This window comes from Aquarana catesbeiana, linkage group LG07 (assembly GCF_042186555.1).
Source record: "Aquarana catesbeiana isolate 2022-GZ linkage group LG07, ASM4218655v1, whole genome shotgun sequence".
In the NCBI taxonomy this organism is placed as follows: Eukaryota; Metazoa; Chordata; class Amphibia; order Anura; family Ranidae; genus Aquarana; species Aquarana catesbeiana.
Genome location: NC_133330.1, coordinates 35,096,930 through 35,116,209, shown reverse-complemented (window position 1 = coordinate 35,116,209; position 19,280 = coordinate 35,096,930). Strand labels below are relative to the sequence as shown.

General features: G+C 46.5%; 1 long non-coding RNA gene across 1 annotated transcript in view; it reads left to right on the top strand.

The window, feature by feature from the left end:
- The first annotated feature begins 284 nt into the window (after nucleotides 1-284).
- Nucleotides 285-19,280, top strand: part of LOC141102918 (uncharacterized) — a 31,713-nt gene continuing 12,717 nt past the window's right edge. Inside the window, exons 1-2 of the long non-coding RNA XR_012235218.1 lie at nucleotides 285-358; nucleotides 16,770-16,944. This is a non-coding gene — a long non-coding RNA (uncharacterized lncRNA). The remainder of the gene's footprint in view (nucleotides 359-16,769; nucleotides 16,945-19,280) is intronic.

Below are 19,280 nucleotides of genomic sequence, written 5' to 3'. Positions count from 1 at the left end.
GGCCAATAGCTTAGTGGTTAAAGTAACAGACTTAAGTTGTTGGTTCTAATTCAGGTCAGAGTTATTTTTTAAGTCATATATATATTTTCAATATAATGATTTTATATTAAATATTATATATTTTAAAATATGAGATAGTGAGTATGGAAGAGCCCTGGGGCCATCATAAACAAAAAAAAATGTACAGAATTTTGAGTTAGAAAAATTAACATTTCCAGTGAAGGGCTGGTCTAATTGACAGCCTTTATATAAGTGGATGTTGAAGGCTTCTGCAGGCAGATAGTCAAGATGAATCATCACTTTGGCTTTGTGCTGTTCATGTGCATTGGATGGAGTCTCTCCCATGCAGCCGACAAAAGTGAGTACCGTATTTATCGGCGTATAACACGCGCCCCAAGTTTAGGAGAGCATTTTAAGGAAAAAAACTTTTAGGAGGGAAGTTTAAGGAAAAAAACTTACATTAAAATGCCCATCAATGCAGCCTCATCAGTGTTCATCTGCAGCCTTGTTAGTGTCATTGCAGCCTTTTCAGTGTCAGTGCAGCCTTGTCCCAGTGTCCATTGCAGCCTTGTCAGTGCAGCTTTGCCCCAGTGCAGTCTTGTCAGTGCAGCTTTGCCCCAGTGCAGTCTTGTCAGTGCAGCCTTGTCAGTGCAGCTTTGCCCCAGTGCAGTCTTGTCAGTGCAGATTTGCCCCAGTGCAGCCTTGTCAGTGCAGCCTTGTCAGTGCAGCCTTGTCAGTGCAGCTTTGCCCCAGTGCAGCCTTGTCAGTGCAGCCTTGTCAGTGCAGCTTTGCCCCCAGTGTCCATGCTTGGACAGATCGCCGCCAACATACACATGCTGCATGTAGTTTTAAATATGGCGCCGTGGAGTTCGGAGAGACTCGGCGGAGCTGAACGAACGCCGCCGAGATACACATAGTCGAGTGTATTCGGCTCTTTCCGGCGCAGCTCACAGTCCCGCCCTATGATGGACATAACACAGGTCCAATGGCGGGACTGGGCATGACTGTGAGCGGCGCCGGAAAGAGCCGAATACACTCGACTATGTGTATCTCGGCTCCGCCCAGTCACTGTGATTTCGGCGGCGCTCGTTCAGCTCCGCCGAGTCCCTCCGAACTCCGCAGGGCCATATTTAAAATGACACGCTATGTGAATGTCGGCGGCGATCGCCGCCGATAGATCACAATTAGCGGGGATCGGCGTATAACACGCACCCACGATTTCTCCCTGATTTCAAGGGGAAAAAAGTGCGTGTTATACGCCGATAAATACGGTATATCTATAACTAACACAAGTGTGTCCATTTGTTGAACAGGATGAATGGCGAATTGAGCAAGTGCAGAGGCGTGAGGGTGAAGGGGGATTGCAAAGGGATGGTAGTGAAATAGGGTGTACAAGGGGTTGTAGGTGCAGTTGTGAGAAAGGGTGTAGGTACAGTGGTTAGGGAGGGTAAACAAGGGGGTGTAGGCACAGAGGTGAAAGGTGGTGTACATGGAGCGGTAGACACAGCAATGAAAGGGCATGTACAGGGGAATGTAGGCACAGTAGTGAGATGGGGCGTACAAGGGGGTGCATGCACAGTAGGGGCGTAACTAGAAATCACAGGGCCCCATAGCAAAATGTCACTTGCCACATCCCGGATAGTCACTTGCCACACATTACGGATTGTCACTTGCCACGCCCCAGATTGTCACTTGCCACATCACCTGCCACACATTACGGATTGTCACTTGCCACGCCCCAGATTGTCACTTGCCACTTCACCTGTCACACATTACGGATTGTCACTTGCTGTGTCACTTTCCTGCTGTGTCCCAGAGTCAGGCAGCAGATTATCAGTCAGGCAGCAGAGAGATAATGTCATCTCTCTGCTTCCCAAGGTTGCCTGTTCAGTGAGGGGGGAACTGCACTGCAGGGATGCAGGGAGGGCGCCGGGCGGTGAGAGATGATGTCATCTCTATGCACCCCCAGCCTGCTCACACATGAGCCGCCCAGCTGTCTCACCAACTGAGCCGCCTGACAGCCCTCGGAGCTGCCCACGCTCTCACCCGCGGACCCATGGAGCCGCCCACTCTCACTGGCGGGCCCGCGGAGCCGCCCGTTCTTACCCGCGGGGCCGCAAAGTCACCCGCTCTCACCCACGGAGCCTCCTGTCCTCACCGGGCCCCACTCGGCTGCGGGCTCCATAGCGCCCGTGTGTGTCGCTATGGCGGTAGTTCCACCACTGATGCACAGTAGAGAGAGGGGGCACGCAGGTATGACAGTGAGAGAAGTGTACAGGAGAGGGGTGTGAAGACACAGTAGTGTAAGAGGGAGTGGGGGCATGGTAGTGAACGTGGAAGGAACAGATTTCGTTTTTGAGTGGAGGTGAGCAGGGGTTGCATGCAGGTATGGTGGTGACATGGGATATGCACGGTACTGCAGGCATGGAAGTGCAAAGGGGTATGCAGGCATGGTGGTAACATAAGGTTTGTGGGAAAAGGGAGGAGGATGCAGGTATGGTGGTGACCATACCTGCAAACTTTTGAAAATCAATTGGACTGAGAAGGAGGATGGGACAGAGGCTGGAGTAAGGTGGAAGGGTAATAGGGAGGATAGTAGTATCCAGGGCATTTTTTTAGCGGGAATGCAGGGGAATGCAGTTCCGCACCTCCTGCACTGAATGTATCTAATAGCAAGGGGTGCTGGAGGGTCTACTGATGCTGGATGCCGGGGGATCTATTGTTGCTAATGGGGGATGTATTGTTGGTGGGGGGTCTTATGTTGCTGGTAGGGATCTAATGTTGAGGAAGTGGTCTATTGTTGCTGGCTGCTGGAGGGTCTGTTGATGCTGGCTGCTGGGAGATCTGTTGTTGCTGCTGGGGAGAGGGGTCTAATGTTGCTGGGAAAGATCTTGTGTTGCTGGGTGTGGTATTTTGTTGTGGGCGGTCCATTGTTGCTGTGTGTGTGTGTGTGTGGGGGGTCTAGTGTTATGTGGGGTCCTTTAATGCTGGGGTGGGATCTATTGTTTCTGCAGGTGATCTATTGTTGCTGGGGGAGTCTATTGTTGCTGGGGTGGGGTCTATTGTTGCCAGCAGCAGGGGATCTATTTTACTGCTTTTCTTGTTATCATTAACTAATTCCATTCCATTCTAAATAATTCAACACCATAATATGATACTTGGTTCTGTACTCTCTAAAAGGGGCGGTACTGGGAGGTAGGTAGGGGTGGAGGCAAAAGGTGAAAGGAACCCTGCGCCTATTCTCTGAAAAAAAGCCCTGGTAGTAACCAGCATTGTGCACCACACCAAAACATATTTAATGGTTGTGGCATGCTCCAAAATAGTGCCAGTGGTTGTAGAACAGGACAGAGAATTGAAGAATTTAATAGTGGTGGGAAATATCTGGTTTACAGTGGTGAAGGAAGAAATGCCCTGGCATCAGCATGAGGGAAAAAAATGCCCCTGTACTTGTGTCAGTAGAATACTGCTGCACAAGGCTAGTGGGAGGAATAAAGGGGTCAAAAAGAACATGACCAGTCAGTGTAGAACAGATGTTCCATCCTTAGCTAATGACTGCCAGACCAACCCCATACTCCATCCCAACCTGTACCATTAAATCCCATTAATGGAGATCACACAATATATGGAGCAAAATTAGCCGTAGCAGCCTATTTATTAACAAATAAACTTTAATTAACATAAACCATAAAAAACATTTGTTAAACCAAAACCCATAAGTCACTAATCGCATTGGTCTTTGCAGGAACCCCAAACTTGTATATTCAAGAATGCACTGCAGTACCTTTTACTATACTAGGCTTCCAGCCACAACATACTGGCTCAGAGACAACCCACTAACCGCAGTACACCCATTAACCTAAACTAACGTTAACTGGAATACACCAGAGGGACCCATACCCCTGATGGGTCCTGAACCCTTCCTTATCTGAGGTTTCTTCATTCGCCAGCAAAGACCAACATCCGCCAGCTGCCACGGGATCCTGAAGCCACAGCTCCTGCTGTGAGAACTGACCTAAAGAAAAACAGGGAGGGTGGGTGGGAAGTTGCTGCCTGCGCCGTGAGATCCTCTGGATGCCAGGGCGGGACCACCTCTCCTTAAATGCACATAGCCCCTCCTCTCCTTCAGGCTACCCCCCAATCAGGTAAGCCCTCTCATTTCTTTACATGCCCTGTTCCCCTGTTCACCTTGTCATGCCTGCCCTCCGGGCCTCACTCAAAAGCAACTTATCATCCCCTTGTGCACTCCACCCTCCACACCTTTTGTATAACCTATAAAATAATTGCTGTGGAACTACAAATCTCACCAAGCACACCCTAGCATGCCCTGGGGAGGTGAGCTTGCCATAGCACGCTGGGACTTGTAGTACAGAGTCCAGTGGCAGCTGGTGCCCCAATATTTTTGGGGGGCAGCAAACTAACTCCACCCCACCCGCTGGAGATGGACAGGAAGGCGACAATCCCCCCCCCCATGGGAGATGGATGGGACGGTGGCGATCAGAGGCCTACTTACCTTAGGAGGCAGATGGTGGGGCTGCTGCTTCTTGCTCCAGGGCCGTTGCTTCTCCTCCCAGCCGAACAGGAAGTGAGTCCTGAGACCCGATTGGCCAGGAGTCCTAAGACTCCTGGCCAATCGGGTCTCTAGATCCACTTCCTGATTGGCCGGGAGGAGAATCAGGAAGACAATAGCGATTGGCCAGGTAGTCTTAGGACTCCAGGCCAATCGGGTCTCGCTATTGTCACACAACTGGGTGGGCTCAGAGAGCAGTGCTCTGCACCCCGAGCCCACCCTTTTTTGGAGCCAATTAGAGTCTCTGGCTCTAATCATGTGCTTCTAAAAAAAAAAAAAACCCATTGGAATCTTTGCGTCCGACACCCTGCATGTAGATTAGGGGCCGGGTGCATAGATTAGGGGGGCAGCGCCCCTGTGCCCCGTATGGACGGGCCGCCACTGAGTTAGAGTCTAACTTCAGTAGGTTAGTTTCTGGTTTAATAGTTCACTCTCTGTATGGTTATCTGAATGATAAAACTGCTCTCCTTTTACCTGTATGTCTCCCTCACTGTCCAGACAGTCAGTACCCAACAAAAAGCCAGAATTGCTGGCTGAGATCCGGCATGTTACCAGGTACACAGATAACCATTTACTGTAGGAACTAAAATCCCTTGCCAGCTACTTTTGGGCCCATCCTCATAACTTAGCTCACTATCATTTTATTGCACTGGAAACCTTGCTCCATAAAACCACATAGCTAAATTCAGTATTATACAAACCTCTTTGTGACTGAGGGAAAAACAAATGTTAATGCCTGAACACAATTTTGTAACTTTGAAACGTGTTAGTATAACTGTACAGATCATTGCAACTATTTTGTGTATCCAACTGTGTATGCAGTGGTTTTGCATGGAGCAGCCCCAATCCTCCTCTTCTCAGGTCCCCCGCAGACACTGGCTATGATTGACTGTGATTGTGATTGGCTTCTGCTGCTGTATCTCGGCTCTCATGCACATCACTGGTTCGAGGTATGTATTTATGTAATAGGTGCGATATCAGGCAGGCGTAATAATGTCACTGGCCGTACCCCATCCAACATGTTTCATCACAAAATGGAGCTTTCTTCACCTGACTAGGGATGGTCCCAATGTTCGAGTCGAACGTAAGTTTGACTCGAACATCAGGTGTTCATCTAGAGTAAAAGAGATCGCTGCTCACAGGTGATGCAATCGGTAACTCTCCCATGTTGCTTCTGTGAGTGGGGTGCACTCCCTGCCACTGCAGCAGAAAACATGGAACAGAGAATCTTAGGATAGGCAGCACACCCACACAGAAAGTAAAGTATAAAGTCTTTATTGAATCATAAATATTAAAAGCACTGGATGGGTACAGGCAGGGGGAATGCAGGTAGGTTGACGCGTTTCACACTATAGAAGTGCTTTGTCAAAACCACAGAGAATAGAACAAACGAACATATGGAGCGCTCGTGGCAAGTTCGCCCGCCACAGAGCGCCCCATAATGCACTGCGAGATCGCAGTGCATTGACGGCTGCTAATTGGCCAAAGCATGCACCTGACCTGCATGCTTTGGCCAATCACAGCGCGATGTGCTGTGAGAGCCATGATTGGCAGAAGGCAGGGTGCCTTTGGCAAATCATGGCTCAGCCCATTCCCAGGTCACGGAGGCAGGGTTTTTTTTTTCAGCCGCGCTAGCATCCATCCAGGCACGCCGCTGCCGCGTTGACTATCCACATCCTGATTCCAGCAACAAACAGGTCAGTTCTGAATTTATGCCATTGTCTGCAGGAACAGATCCCATCCTCCCCAGATCCCCCATAACATTGTCTGCAGGAACAGATCCCATCCTCCCCAGATCCCCCATACCAGTCCAGCTAGCTATCCCCCCCTGGTGAGCCCTCCACACCCCTGCCTGGGATCTGTCCGGACATGACAAATGAGAATGTATTGGGGGGTTTGTGCAAGAATGAGGGATTGGGGGGATTTGTGCAAGTAGGGGGATTGGGGGGGAATTGTGCGAGAAGTAGGGTTTGTGCGAGGAGGGGGGTTTATGCGAGGAGGGGGAATTGGAAGGATTTGTGTGAGGAGGGGTAATTGGGGGGATTTGTGCGAGGAGGGGTGATTGGGGGGGATTTGTGCGAGAAGGGGGATTTGTGCGAGGAGGGGGATTGGGGGGATTTGTGCGAGGAGGGGTGATTGGGGGGGATTTGTGCGAGAAGGGGGGTTTGCGCAAGGAGGGGGGATTGGGGAGATTTGTGCGAGGAGGGGGATTGGGGGATTTGTGTGAGGAGGGGGGATTTGAGGAGGAATTTGTGCTAGGAGCAGCGGCAGGACAACATGGTGTCACCCCCCTGGGGGGCGGGGGTGACACTATATTTTACCGCACCGGGCGACACCAACCCTAGTGACGCCACTGAGCGGAATTTCACACAGAAGCACTCCCTGCTTCTGTGTGTTTGCGCCAGGCACCCAGGGGGGACATGCCCACATCTGCTGATGGGTGCCCCGAGTCCTGGTGCAACAACTGCCCACATTGGGGATGCCAGAGGTGTCTTTCCCCACCTGTCAGGACTGTAGCATGGAGCCAGTGAAGTGCTGTGAAACTCCTCCTCGGCTTCATGCTACAGTTCTGACACTCGGAGCTGTCAGCAGCACTGTGTTTAAAAAAAGCACAGGGATACATATCAGTCTACATTTGTAAGACGGGGAGGGGGGGCATTAGTAAAAGAGGAGGGGGGAATTGGTGGGAGAGCTGGGGGGGGCATTAGTAACAGAGGAGGGGGGAATTGGTGAGAGAGCTGGGGGGCATTAGTAACAGAGGAGGGGGGAATTGGTGAGAGAGCTGGGGGGGGGCATTAGTAAGAGAGGAGAGTGAAATTGGTGAGAGAGCTGTGGGGTGGGGGCATTAGTAAGAGAGGAGGGTGGAATTGGTGAGAGAGCTGTGGGGCGGGGGCATTAGTAAGAGAGGAGGGTGGAATTGGTGAGAGAGCTGTGGGGCGGGGGCATTAGTAAGAGTGAATTGGTGGGAGAGCTGGGGGGGAATTTGTAAGAGAGGAGGGTGGAATTGGTGGGAGAGCTGGGGGGAATTAGTAACAGAGGAGGTGGGAATTGGTTAGAGAGCTGGGGGGGGGGCATTAGTAAGAGAGGAGGGGGGGATTGGTGGGAGAGCTGAGGGGGCATTAGTAATAGAGGAGGGTGGAATTGGTGGGAGAGCTAGGAGGGGGCATTAGTAACAGAGGAGGGGAGGATTGGTGGGAGAGCTGGGGGGGCATTAGTAAGAGGGGGGGCATTTGTAAGAGAGCCAGGAGAAATTGCTGAGAAAGCTAGAGTGGGGGCATTGGTGAGAGCTGGGTTTTGTTTAACTACACCTGTTAAGACCCTCCATCCATTAAGATTTTGGCAACACCCACATTTTGCTGTTATGCCGCAGCTCACTTGCTCCCTCATTTGTCCCTCATTCTGAAGTTCAAAAGTTGGGAGGTATGCTTAAGCCATTAAATATAGGAACACATTGGCATTTTGCCATTTCAATGGTACCACACCCGTCATTAAAGAAAAGGCAGTCTGGGTGGCAATCCATAGATACAGTGGAGGAGTGAGTGTAGCCACCCTAGGACAGGAAATGTGCTACTGGCAGAATCACCAGGTGAAAATAAAGGAAATATAAACTAAAAATAGGTGCACAAGCCCTTTAAATTAGTAGTCAGAAAGTGCAAAGATAAAATATCTAATTCAATACAACATATCAATAAATGTTAATCAACAATAGTGCATAAACAGAAAGTGGCATCAAGAATCAACATAATGTATAAATAACATTGTATTTCTGTACAAAGAACAAGTCAATATGATTGCAAAAATAAAGAGCGTATGTCCCCTGAAATGTGAACAAAGCTCTAGATAGAATGAAAACAAAATTGTTTCAAAAGAGGTGATGTGTCAAACATACTGCACACAGAACAGATGTCATCAGGGAAAGAGAGCTCCGTTCTGTGACAAAATGCATTTAGTGGGATCTGGCCCACTGGCGTCTCCATGGTGGTGCTTTACAAAGTAACTCAATAATTGTAAAGAGACATGTAAAGCACCACCGTCTAGACATCGGCAGGCATAATGATGTCACTGGTCAGACTCCGGCCAAAGTGTTTCGTCAAAGAATAGTGCTCCCTTCTACTGACGAAGTGTCCATTCTGTGTGCTGTGTGTTTGAGCACATCACCTCTTTTGAGAATAATGTTTTGATTCCATTTTGAATTTTTTTTTTCACATGTAAGGGGACATGTACTCTTTATTTTTGCAGTCATATTGACTTGCTCTTTGTATTGAAATATATTGTTATTCACTTATACATTTGCCGACCATCCAGTAGTAATTTTATTGCTGGCCAGAGGCTCCCCCAGGCAGTTGAACTCCTTGGTTTACAGGTGCATGTGTGTGCCCCCTTCCTCTCATGCTGTGATTGGACACAGCACAAGTTCATCAGCAAACTCGCAGCCAATGATTTTGGCTGTGAACCTACTGATTGCTGTGTCCAAAGACAGCACAGATATGTGTGTGTTATTAAACACCCAAGCAGATCTTGCTGTTTTTTTCTCCCTCATTTACCATTCAGAGCTGAAGTCAGGGAAGAAAGCCAGCCCATCTGTGAGTAAACACAGCACTCATAGGCTTGTTAGGCACACAGTTAACCCCTTTGATTGCCCTCCTGATCACCCCTGTCACCCATCAAGTGCCATTAGTACAGTATCAGTGTACAGTAATAATACTGATTACGGTCACTAGTGACGTCAGATGGTGTCAGTTAGCATCCTTCCCAGCCAGTGCAGTGCCAGTCCCTGATTGCCCACCACACTATCACAGTCACATTATAAGTTTCTGAATACTGCCATTACTAGTATAGCGTCTGTCCAGGTCAGTATCCCGGTTGTGACAGATCTCGGATATCCCATCTGGGGACCTCTGCCATAACTGTGTCTCCTGTTCTCCAAACACACCCTCAGCTGGCAGACTCGCCATAACCAGCCCTTAACCCCAAATCACGAGTCAAAACACACAGATGTTGAGGGTTAAACATGCAGAGCATTAACTGTTTAAGTACAAAACATACACCTTTAAACACAGTTAAGGACACTCCCCTTAGCCTTGGTATAGAGGGGGTAGGGGACAAGGAAGAACCAATGGGAACTCGACACTTGTACATTCAAACAGAAACTACAGTTGAAACACATAAAGGGATTATGACAAGTAGGCAGCCCCTCCTTACACATCCCCGCTGGGATGTGTCTCCACACCTTTTGCCTACATGCCATGACATAACATAATTAAACACAATAACAAAAGGGGGAGGATCGGGAGAAGGGATGCAACTTATATAGGGACATCATTACATTATTCCAATGCCATTTTGTCCCCAAGTCTTGTAGCCCCACGCTTTGGGCATACCGCCATCTTTTATATGCCTTTATCAACTATAAGTACATTGTTTGTGGAATAAACGTATATATTTAGCCCAGCCAGGCCAATAGGTTTAGGAAGCCGGAAAAGGCTCCACGAGCCTGGCCACAGATACCGCGTTCACCTGGCTCTAATGAACCGGCGACTTCGGACACAAATGTCTGGAGGTGGCATCTTCTCCTGGTTGCGAGAGGCAGCAAATAGCCACCAAATCTCCTGTTCTCTGCTGGGCCATAGTCTGTGGGTAGGAGGCCAGCCCACAGCCCCCTCCAAAACAAACAGTGACAGTGAGTTCTGTCACACTGGTCACAATCAGAACTATACTAGTTTGTTACTACAAGTTTTTGGAAAATGAAGAAAGAAAATGAAAATGTATTTTGTTTTTGAGTTTTTCTAAACCTTGTGACAAAAAATGAGATCTGCAAAATACTCACCATGCCACTACCTTGGAGTGACAACTTTCCAAAAGAGGGTAATTTGAGAGGTGTTTGCACTATCCTGGCATTTGGGACCTCCAAAACTAATAGGTAGTCAGGAAATGAAATGCGTACATTATGCCCTTTGAAAGCCTCAAGGTGCTCATTGGATTTTGGGCCTCAGTACGCAGCTAGGCTCCCAAAAAAGTCTCACACAAGTGGTTTATCTATACTCAGGAGAAGTAGCAGAATGTGTTTTGAGGTGTAATGCCACATATACCCATTATGTGTGTGAGAAATATCTCAGTAAAGTAAAAAGTTTGTGTAAAAATGTTTTTATATATTTTTTTTAATTTTCCAAAAACTTATGGCAAAAAATAAGATCTTCCAAAGACTCAACATGCCTCTCAGCAAATATCTTGTGTGTATACTTTCAAACAAGGGGTCATTTGAGGATGTTTATACTTTCCTGGCATTTTAGGGCCTCCGTAAATGTGATAGGTAGTCAGCAAATCCAACACGTAATTAACGCCCCTTAAAAGCCTGAGGGTGCTCATTGGATTTTGGGTCCCTGTACGTGGCTAGGCTGCCAAAAAGCCTCTCACGTGGTATCCCCATACTCAGGAGAAGTAGCAGAATGTGTTTTGGGGTGTAATTCCACATATACCCATGACATGCGTGAGAAATATCTCGTTAAAGTGACAACTTTGTGTAAAAAAAAAGAAAATTTTTTGTCCTTTTCCAAAAACTTGTGGCAACAAAATAAAATCTTCCATGGACTCAAAATGCCTCTCAACAAATACCTTGGGGTGTATACTTTTGTGCATTGCAGAGAAGCCCCATTTACTTCAATTGTTTGCATTTAGCAGGTTCTAGGCTTGCCAAAAGCACCGGGGGTATCATTCCTGCCACGGCTTTAGCTATAGGGGGAGCAGTCGTAGGTGGTAAAAACACAGCTCAACTGCATGGTTTTACCACCGCTCAACCTCAGTGTGATCAAGCCCCAAATTTAGCAGTGATATCAATAATAAACTGTGCAGAGGGTAAAGCTGTGCAAGAGGCCCAGCAGGCCGCACCCACCACAGGCTGTCTTCACAAAAACACAGGAGGGGCGGAGACAAAACCAATCACCCTGCACAAGGAGAGAGAGCAGCAGTGACCGGTCTTTATTACAGGAAGCTCCTGAACAGAAGTAATATCTCACACTGGATTACTGCTCAGATCTGGACGAAATATACAAAGCACACCAAGATTCAAGTAAGGATACACATGACTCCTATAACTAGACAAAATTTGCTTATCTTGAAGTTCAGTTTCAAAGCCCCACTCAGGGATTAATCATAGCTCCCAACTGTCCCTGATTTCGAAGGACTGTCCCTGAGCAATGTCCCTCTGTCCCTCATTCCTCCTCATTTGTCCCTCATTTTGGTTTTATCTATATAGATGTATATAAAATGCACTTTTTATCTATCAAAAAATGTTTTCCAGTGCTAAACCTTTCATCTGATTTCTAAATGGCTGCATTTGTAAATTCCAAAAGCCAATTTTTGTACAATTCTCCTTTAAGGTGGTGTGGCTTGGGGTGTGTCCTATGCCTGCATACTTTTGCTGATAGGTGTCCCTCATTCCCATCTCAAAAAGTTGAGGAGGGGGGTTGGAGGGATTTGTGCTAGGAGAGGGGATTGGGGGGATTTCCTCCACATTGCGAAAAGTAGGGGCGGGGTTGGCCATCCGGACATGAAAGCCTATCACCGGGCGGCTCACCTCACCAGGTTGGTGGACTGGCATTGCCACACAGAGGCAAAGCACTGGGTGGCCATGGAAATGGAGGATTCCAGAGACACGGCCAAGAGCTGGCCCTGGATCACCACACTTCAGCCGAGGGACCACGCTGACCACCCCACACTAGGCAGCACACTATCAGTGGCCAGAGATGCCTTTCAGCATTCCTCTGTGTCCCCATTACCCTCCCCTATGGTGCTGGTTTTGGGTAATCCAGATTTCACACCCGGCCTTCAGAACCCTCAATTTAAGTGACTGTCAGCAGGCGGTCGGCTCCGTTTTTTACTTTTTGGGGCCAACTCTCCTCTGAAGCTGGGTTGTCTGCTACAGATCCCCCTCTGGACTTCTGGAACGGTCTACAGCTGCGTAACTTTCTGCGTAGATGCCTGCGGACCCTGGGCATCTCCCGTAATTTACTGAACTAGAACAAATCTGCCATCGTGGGGAGCCAGTACGGCACAGTCTCTCGCTTATCTACTCCTCCTTGACTCACCAGCGGAAGGGTTCATTCACTCGTTCCTCTCTAAGTGGGAAGCAGAACTCGGCATTCAATTCACTGACCCCCAGAGAGAGAAGATTCTCCACTTTGCTCAGAAATCCTCTATAGCCACCAGAGTCCAAGAGACCTGCTACAAAATTATGACATGATGGTATAGGGTACCCGCCACCCTGTACCATTTCTTCCTGCAGGTCTCTAGCCTTTGTTGGCGTTGTGGCACCGCAGAGGGAACGATGCTGCACGTTTTTTGGGCCTCTCCCAAACTCTCCCCTTTCAGGCTTGAGGTGACTCGCACAAACACCTGACTGGTGTCTCTCTGGAGGGGAACCCCGCAGCCTGCCTGCTTCACCTTTCAGGATGACCATTCAAGAAATACAAGGCCTCTCTCACCATCCAGCTACTGAATGCTGCCAAGGCATGTATCCCCCTCTGTTGGAGATTGGAGAACCCGCCATCAAAGTCCCTGTGGTTTTCTAAAGTGAACAAACTAAGAGACATGGAAATCTCACCGCTACCTTGAACAACAGGGAGGAGACCTTCAGGGAGACCTGGAGACCTTGGCAACACTTTATATACACGGACGCTTATCTCCGTGGGGCTGCGCAGTCTGGCTGACCCATTGGGCCTGTCCCGCTCCCCAGTCGGGGGGCACTACCCCTCTTTACTCCACTCTTCTCCTAATGTTTCTTCTTTTAAATGACTTTTTTTCCTTTGAAATGTCATTTTGCTGTCAGACACGGGAAACATGTGCCCCTTTACAGGCATACTATAGACACCCCCCCAGGTACGAAATTTAAAGGAATATTACACTTTTATTGTTTCACTTTAAGCATTATTAAAATCACTGCTCCCGAAAAAATGGCCGTTTTTAAAACTTCTTTTTGCATTGATACATGTCCCCTGGGGCAGGACCCAGGTCCCCAAACACTTTTTATGACAATACCATGCATATAAGCCTTTAAAATTAGCACTTTTGATTTCTCCCATAGACTTTTAAGGGGTGTTCCGCGGCTTTGGAATTTACCGCGAACACCCCAAATTGTTCGCTGTTCGGCGAACTGGCGAACTGCCGATGTTCGACTCGAACATGAGTTCGACTTGAACTCGGAGCTCATCCCTAGTGGAGAGTGGGGGGAAGGGACCAGCAAATATATAATTTATTGACCTCTTCCTTGTGTTTTAATTATTTTTATTAAATTATTATTATAAACATAAAAAATCTTCCATATCATTCCAAATGCATAAATACAAGATGTTCAGAAAAGAAAATACATACACATATACAAGTACAAAAACAAAAACAAAGAAAAGTGGATCTATCCTTCAACATCCGCTCTGGAATGGCCATATTTTTTAAAATTCATAATCAATCTTTTAAGTGAAGAAATAGAGATACTGCACCCTTAGCTCCTGATCCCTCCTCAAAAAAAAAAAAAAAAAAAAAAACAGAAAAACAAAGGGGGGAACCCCCCTTTCCTTTCTCCCCTTCTTCCTTCCCTCTCCTCTCTCTCTTCTACCCTCTTCTCCCTCCCCCCTCCCCTCTTCTTTTTTCTTTTTCTTTTCCCTTTCCCTTCTCTTCTTCTCCCCTTCCCTTCCCTTCTCCTCATTATAAGACCTACAAAATGCTATAAGACCCCGAATTAGTTCCCACTAATTCGGGGTACTTTGTCGCAGTAAGTGGGCTTAGCACTATATGACCATATAGTGTGACCAAACCCCCGTATTTTTTGAATATGTTCAGGTGTTTTTAACTAGCCCTGCAGGAAATGTCATTCTTGTATGTGTGCGCTGTAAAATATTTTGTACTGTTTGTAGGTCTTATAGCAGCACCATCTTGAATTTAAATGCATTGTAGGGTGTGCCCCCCAAATATGTTCTTGAATATTCATACCAGACCTGAAGGGCCTGGTATGGAATTTAGGGGGACCGCCACGCAATTTTTAAAAAAAATTTTGGTTTGGTTTGGGGTTCCCCTGTGGGGAAATCCCATGCAGTTTTTATCAATGAATTTTTATGTGTAGTGTCAGACCGACAATTCATTATAGCCGCGAGTAGTTTTAAATGACTTTTTTTCCTTTGAAATGTCATTTTGCTGTCAGACTGTTCTAAACACGGGAAACACGCGCCCCTTTACAGGCATGCTATAGACACCCCCCAGGTACGAAATTTAAAGGATATTACACTTTTATTGTTTCACTTTAAGCATTATTAAAATCACTGCACTTTTTATGACTTTAACTTGCATATAAGCCTTTAAAATGAGCACTTTTGATTATTCGTGTTCGTGTCCCATAGACTTTAACGGTGTTCGCGTGTTCGAACAAATTTTTTGCTTGTTCGCAAGTTTTGCTGCGAACCGAACTGGGGGGTGTTCGGCTCATCCCTACTCTCCACCCTAAACATCCCCTGTGTACCCGCAGCAGCTGCCAGCAGGAGAGGATAGGAGGGAAGCCGGCAGCGCTGCAGAGGAAAGGGGCACACAGAGGGGCCCCAGACAGCAGATGGAAGGGGTGCCTGTGCTAGAACCACTCCCCCGAAGTGGGGAGAAGATGGCAGCACTGCAAGAGAAGGCAGAAGAGGATCTGCGTCAGCAATAAGACAGCACAGCCAGCCAGCCCTCCTGCTCAGCAGCTGCCTGAGCCACTCTTTAGAACTGTCAAATGTTTATTCATTTTTATGGACTTTGGTGGAACACCTAATGATAACTCGTGACACATTTAAATATGGTCTATGATTTATTTTAGTTCAGCAATTATATTTGAGTTTGCATTGAAGATGTGTGTATATAAACCTGAATTGCTAGCTGCTCACTTTTTTAATATTCGCGCTGACTTTAGACATATATTTTTCATCTTTTGGATATGCATTTTCAGTGGCAAAAGAAGAGGTTCATCAGAAGAAAATGCTTTTGAATGAAAAGAAAAACAGTTAATATTTGGTTTGCTTTTCAAAACTAAACTCCAGGCACAAAAAAATCTCAGTAGTCACAAAGTGGATAAATCCACTTTGTGTGCACCAAATGAAAAATTAAACAGATATTACCTTGTAAATGTATCAGTGACATTATCGCCACCATACTGTGCAGAGAGCAAAGCTGTAGGAGAGACGGCAGGCCACACTCACTACAGGTTGCCTGCAAAAGACTGCAGGAAGGGGCGGAGACAAGGCCAGTCACCCTGCAATGACCGGTCTTTATTACAGGAAGCTCCAGCACAGAGGTAATGTTTCGCACTGGGTTACTGTACAGATCTGGAAGAAATACAAAAAGCACACAAACATTCAAGTAAGAATATACAGTTGTGCTTATAAGGTGATTGATAATAAATGGCTTCAGCCAAACACTAACCATGAGTGAAAGAGATATTTTTGTGTTATCTATTTATCATATTCTCTGAAAAATGACCAAGAAATCATAAATTCTGCCAGGCTATGTAAACTTATGAGCACAACTGTACATGACTCTTATATTCAGACAATGAACATTTTTCCATATCAGTTTTAGGTTGGGTTCATACTGCCGCACAAAGTGGCTCACAGCAGGGGGTCTGCTGCATCCTTGTTCACCATTTCAGGTCCGATTTCGGTCTGAATTTTTGGATGAATTCGGACTTGAAGGGGACCAGAAGACGCACAGGACTCCTGTGCAATTTGCTACACAGCTGTCCCAGAGATGTGTGTATCGGCTCCATAGAGAGACGGTCACAGTCTCCTAACATGCTAATTGGATGTTGAGAAACTCACATCCAATTCTCAATAATGTGAACCCAGTCTTATGGGGTTTAAGTAAATTTAGGTTGGTTTATTAAAGATATTGGTCAATAAATGAGCTGTCTAAACCCAAAACACTGTAGCTTTGCCCTTCCATTCCAAATTGTCCTGTGTATTACTTGGGCAAAGTTCAAATTTCTATATGTAATTGGGTTAACTAAGTCTATAGCTCTAAGCAGTCATGGTTCTTCTACACTATAAAAGGTCTAAATATGGAATTCCTCACATTATTGCTCTTTTTACTTTTCCTTGATACATGTTTTTGTATGCATTATGTTTATAGAGAAGGACTTATGTATATTATTTTCCTTTGCTAGGTAACTCTGTTATAATTTTTTTTACAGTGATCACTGCTGTAGGTGGAAATGCTAATGGTCAGCTCTGTGTCTTCCCATTTATTTTTAACTCCAAGTGGTATTCTGACTGTACCAGTGATGGAGCCTCTGATGGGCGTCTCTGGGTGCGCTACAACAGGAAATTATGATAAAGATAACAAGTGGGGATTCTGTCCACAAAAATGTAAGTGTTGTGTTGGTCTTGCTGATGATGTGCTGTGGGTTTAGCAAAACTGTATACTTATATCTACATTAACAGAACAGTTGTCATGTATAGGCCCCAAAATCTTATAGATATTATCTGTGGTCCTGTTTAAGGAATTTGCATATTTGCAGTGCAGTGTGGTGGCAGAAAACACTCAGAGTCTCAGTGCAGAGAAACAGAAATACATTGTAACTGAGGTTCGGCAATACACAACAAACCCAGCAGGAAGGCAGCCGGACTGGGAACACTCACAGGATGTAACAATGATGTGTCAGTAGTAGAAAGTTTCAGGAGTGCCGACAGCATCTACCTCAATGAGCGGAATTCAGTTGGCCGGTCTGTACCCCAGTGGGTAGGCTTCCAGATAGGATGGAGTGTCCCTGCACTTTCCCTACTCCTCGGAAACTTCTTCCTGATGCTAAACACTGTCCCTGCCAGACAGATGACCTGTCCCTACTCTAGCCCCATGTGAAAAGCGCACCGAGCCTGGGAGCCAGGATCTTAAATAGTCTCTGTCTGACCAAAAATGGCCACCAGAGTCACACATGGTGCACCAGCATTCAATCGGATAACTGCCCCCTGTGACCCAGGAAAGCATAGAGGAACTAAGTTCTTCACCCTCTGCAATGTCGCCATGGTTGAGCTCCACCTGCATTTGAGAAAGCATACTACACGTGCCTACATACTATTTCACAACCATTTAATTTAATGGTACCCACTACTTTCAGGTACAGGGCGTTGCTATGGACACATGTTGCGCACCAGCATACGCTAACCTGTACCTGGGGGAGTGGGAAAGATCATTATTTTCGGATGTGAAGGCAGCGATTTACTGTTCCCGGTTGGCCTCAATTTCCTGCATAATTTCCTGAGTAACGTTGGGAAAGTCCAGGCCATATTCTGTGGCAACATGTTTGGTGAGCACGCTCTGTAAATGGGCAAATCTAGGTAAAGCTCTATTTTTCCCCAAACCAGGAGGCACACAAGAATTTGGTGATTTACGCACCATAGATCTGATGGACATCGGCTCAAACTCAAGCAAACTAGCAACTTTAGACAATGTCTCTCTGGTAGTGCTGTGCGGCTCTACACAAGGTTATGTCTTCCCAGAATCCATGGCTATCCATTCTGAGAAAGTAAGGGCAGAAACAACATCTTCACCCTGGGCCCACAATAGTTCCTGTGACATTGTCTCAAACAAATCATCATCACTGGAGAGATTTGACATAGAATCTATCTACGAGTCTCTCAACTCTTCCGCTGGCAAATATTTACAGAGTCCCAGATATGTTCCCCTTTGATCTCTCATCCTCTTCTGACGTGGACTTCTCCGGATCCATGTATTTCTCCGGCTCTGGTTCGGGTAGTCTCTGGGGCAGGCCTCGACCACGGCCGCGTGAAGCCTTCACATATCCCACCTTCCTTGGGACAGGTGCAGCGGGGATAGGTGTAGTGGAAGTAGAAACAAAAGTGATGTCCACTGATGAAGCAGTAACAGTGACATCTCCCTCGGGAACACTCACAGTAGCAGACGAGACCACAGGCCTGTTGCTCTCCAGCAGTGTGGCAGTAGTTTCCACTGTGGTGATCCCTGTAGCCCAGTCCACACGATAAGCACGGGGCGACATTGTAGGTTACTCCACTCCACAGAGGGAGGGGAATGGAGAATCAAGACACCTGGAAATTGTCATAATGATATAAATTAGAAAAATATCCATATATTGTATTATATCTGTGTACTGGCCCAAGTATACAGGGTGTTTTATGTATAACACCAGGGGTCAGGAGCAATTTGTTTAAAAGTATTAGTCTATACCCCAAAAAGGGTATACCCCAAAGGGTGTGTATAACCGGGGGGTAGGTATCCCCTTGTGTTATGACTAAATTTAAACTTGAGACAAAAATATCTATATCGACAGGGGTGACAAGACTAAATGTCCATACCAGCAAAAATGAGAAATGTGATAAAAAACTAAATACTAGTGGGGGTGCAAAGTGACAAAAAAAAACAAAAACAAGAAATTTTAACTAATGCAGACATTGCACAGTGAAAGAAAGGGTCCTGTGTTGTAACTCCTCAGATTGGGTTATTAAGAACCATGTGTGTCACCCGTGGAAGAAAAAAGAAAAGTTGAGAGCAAAGTGTGTGGGAAAAATGACAGTGTGTAAAAGAATCACTGAAAATGGAGGAAAAATGTGCAGAAATGTGCTAGTGAAAAATATATGATTACCTTGGCTTATATATCCAACCAGCAAGGATATCAAAAACCAAGAGAATAATGGTGATGATAGTGATAGATGGAAAAACTACAAAT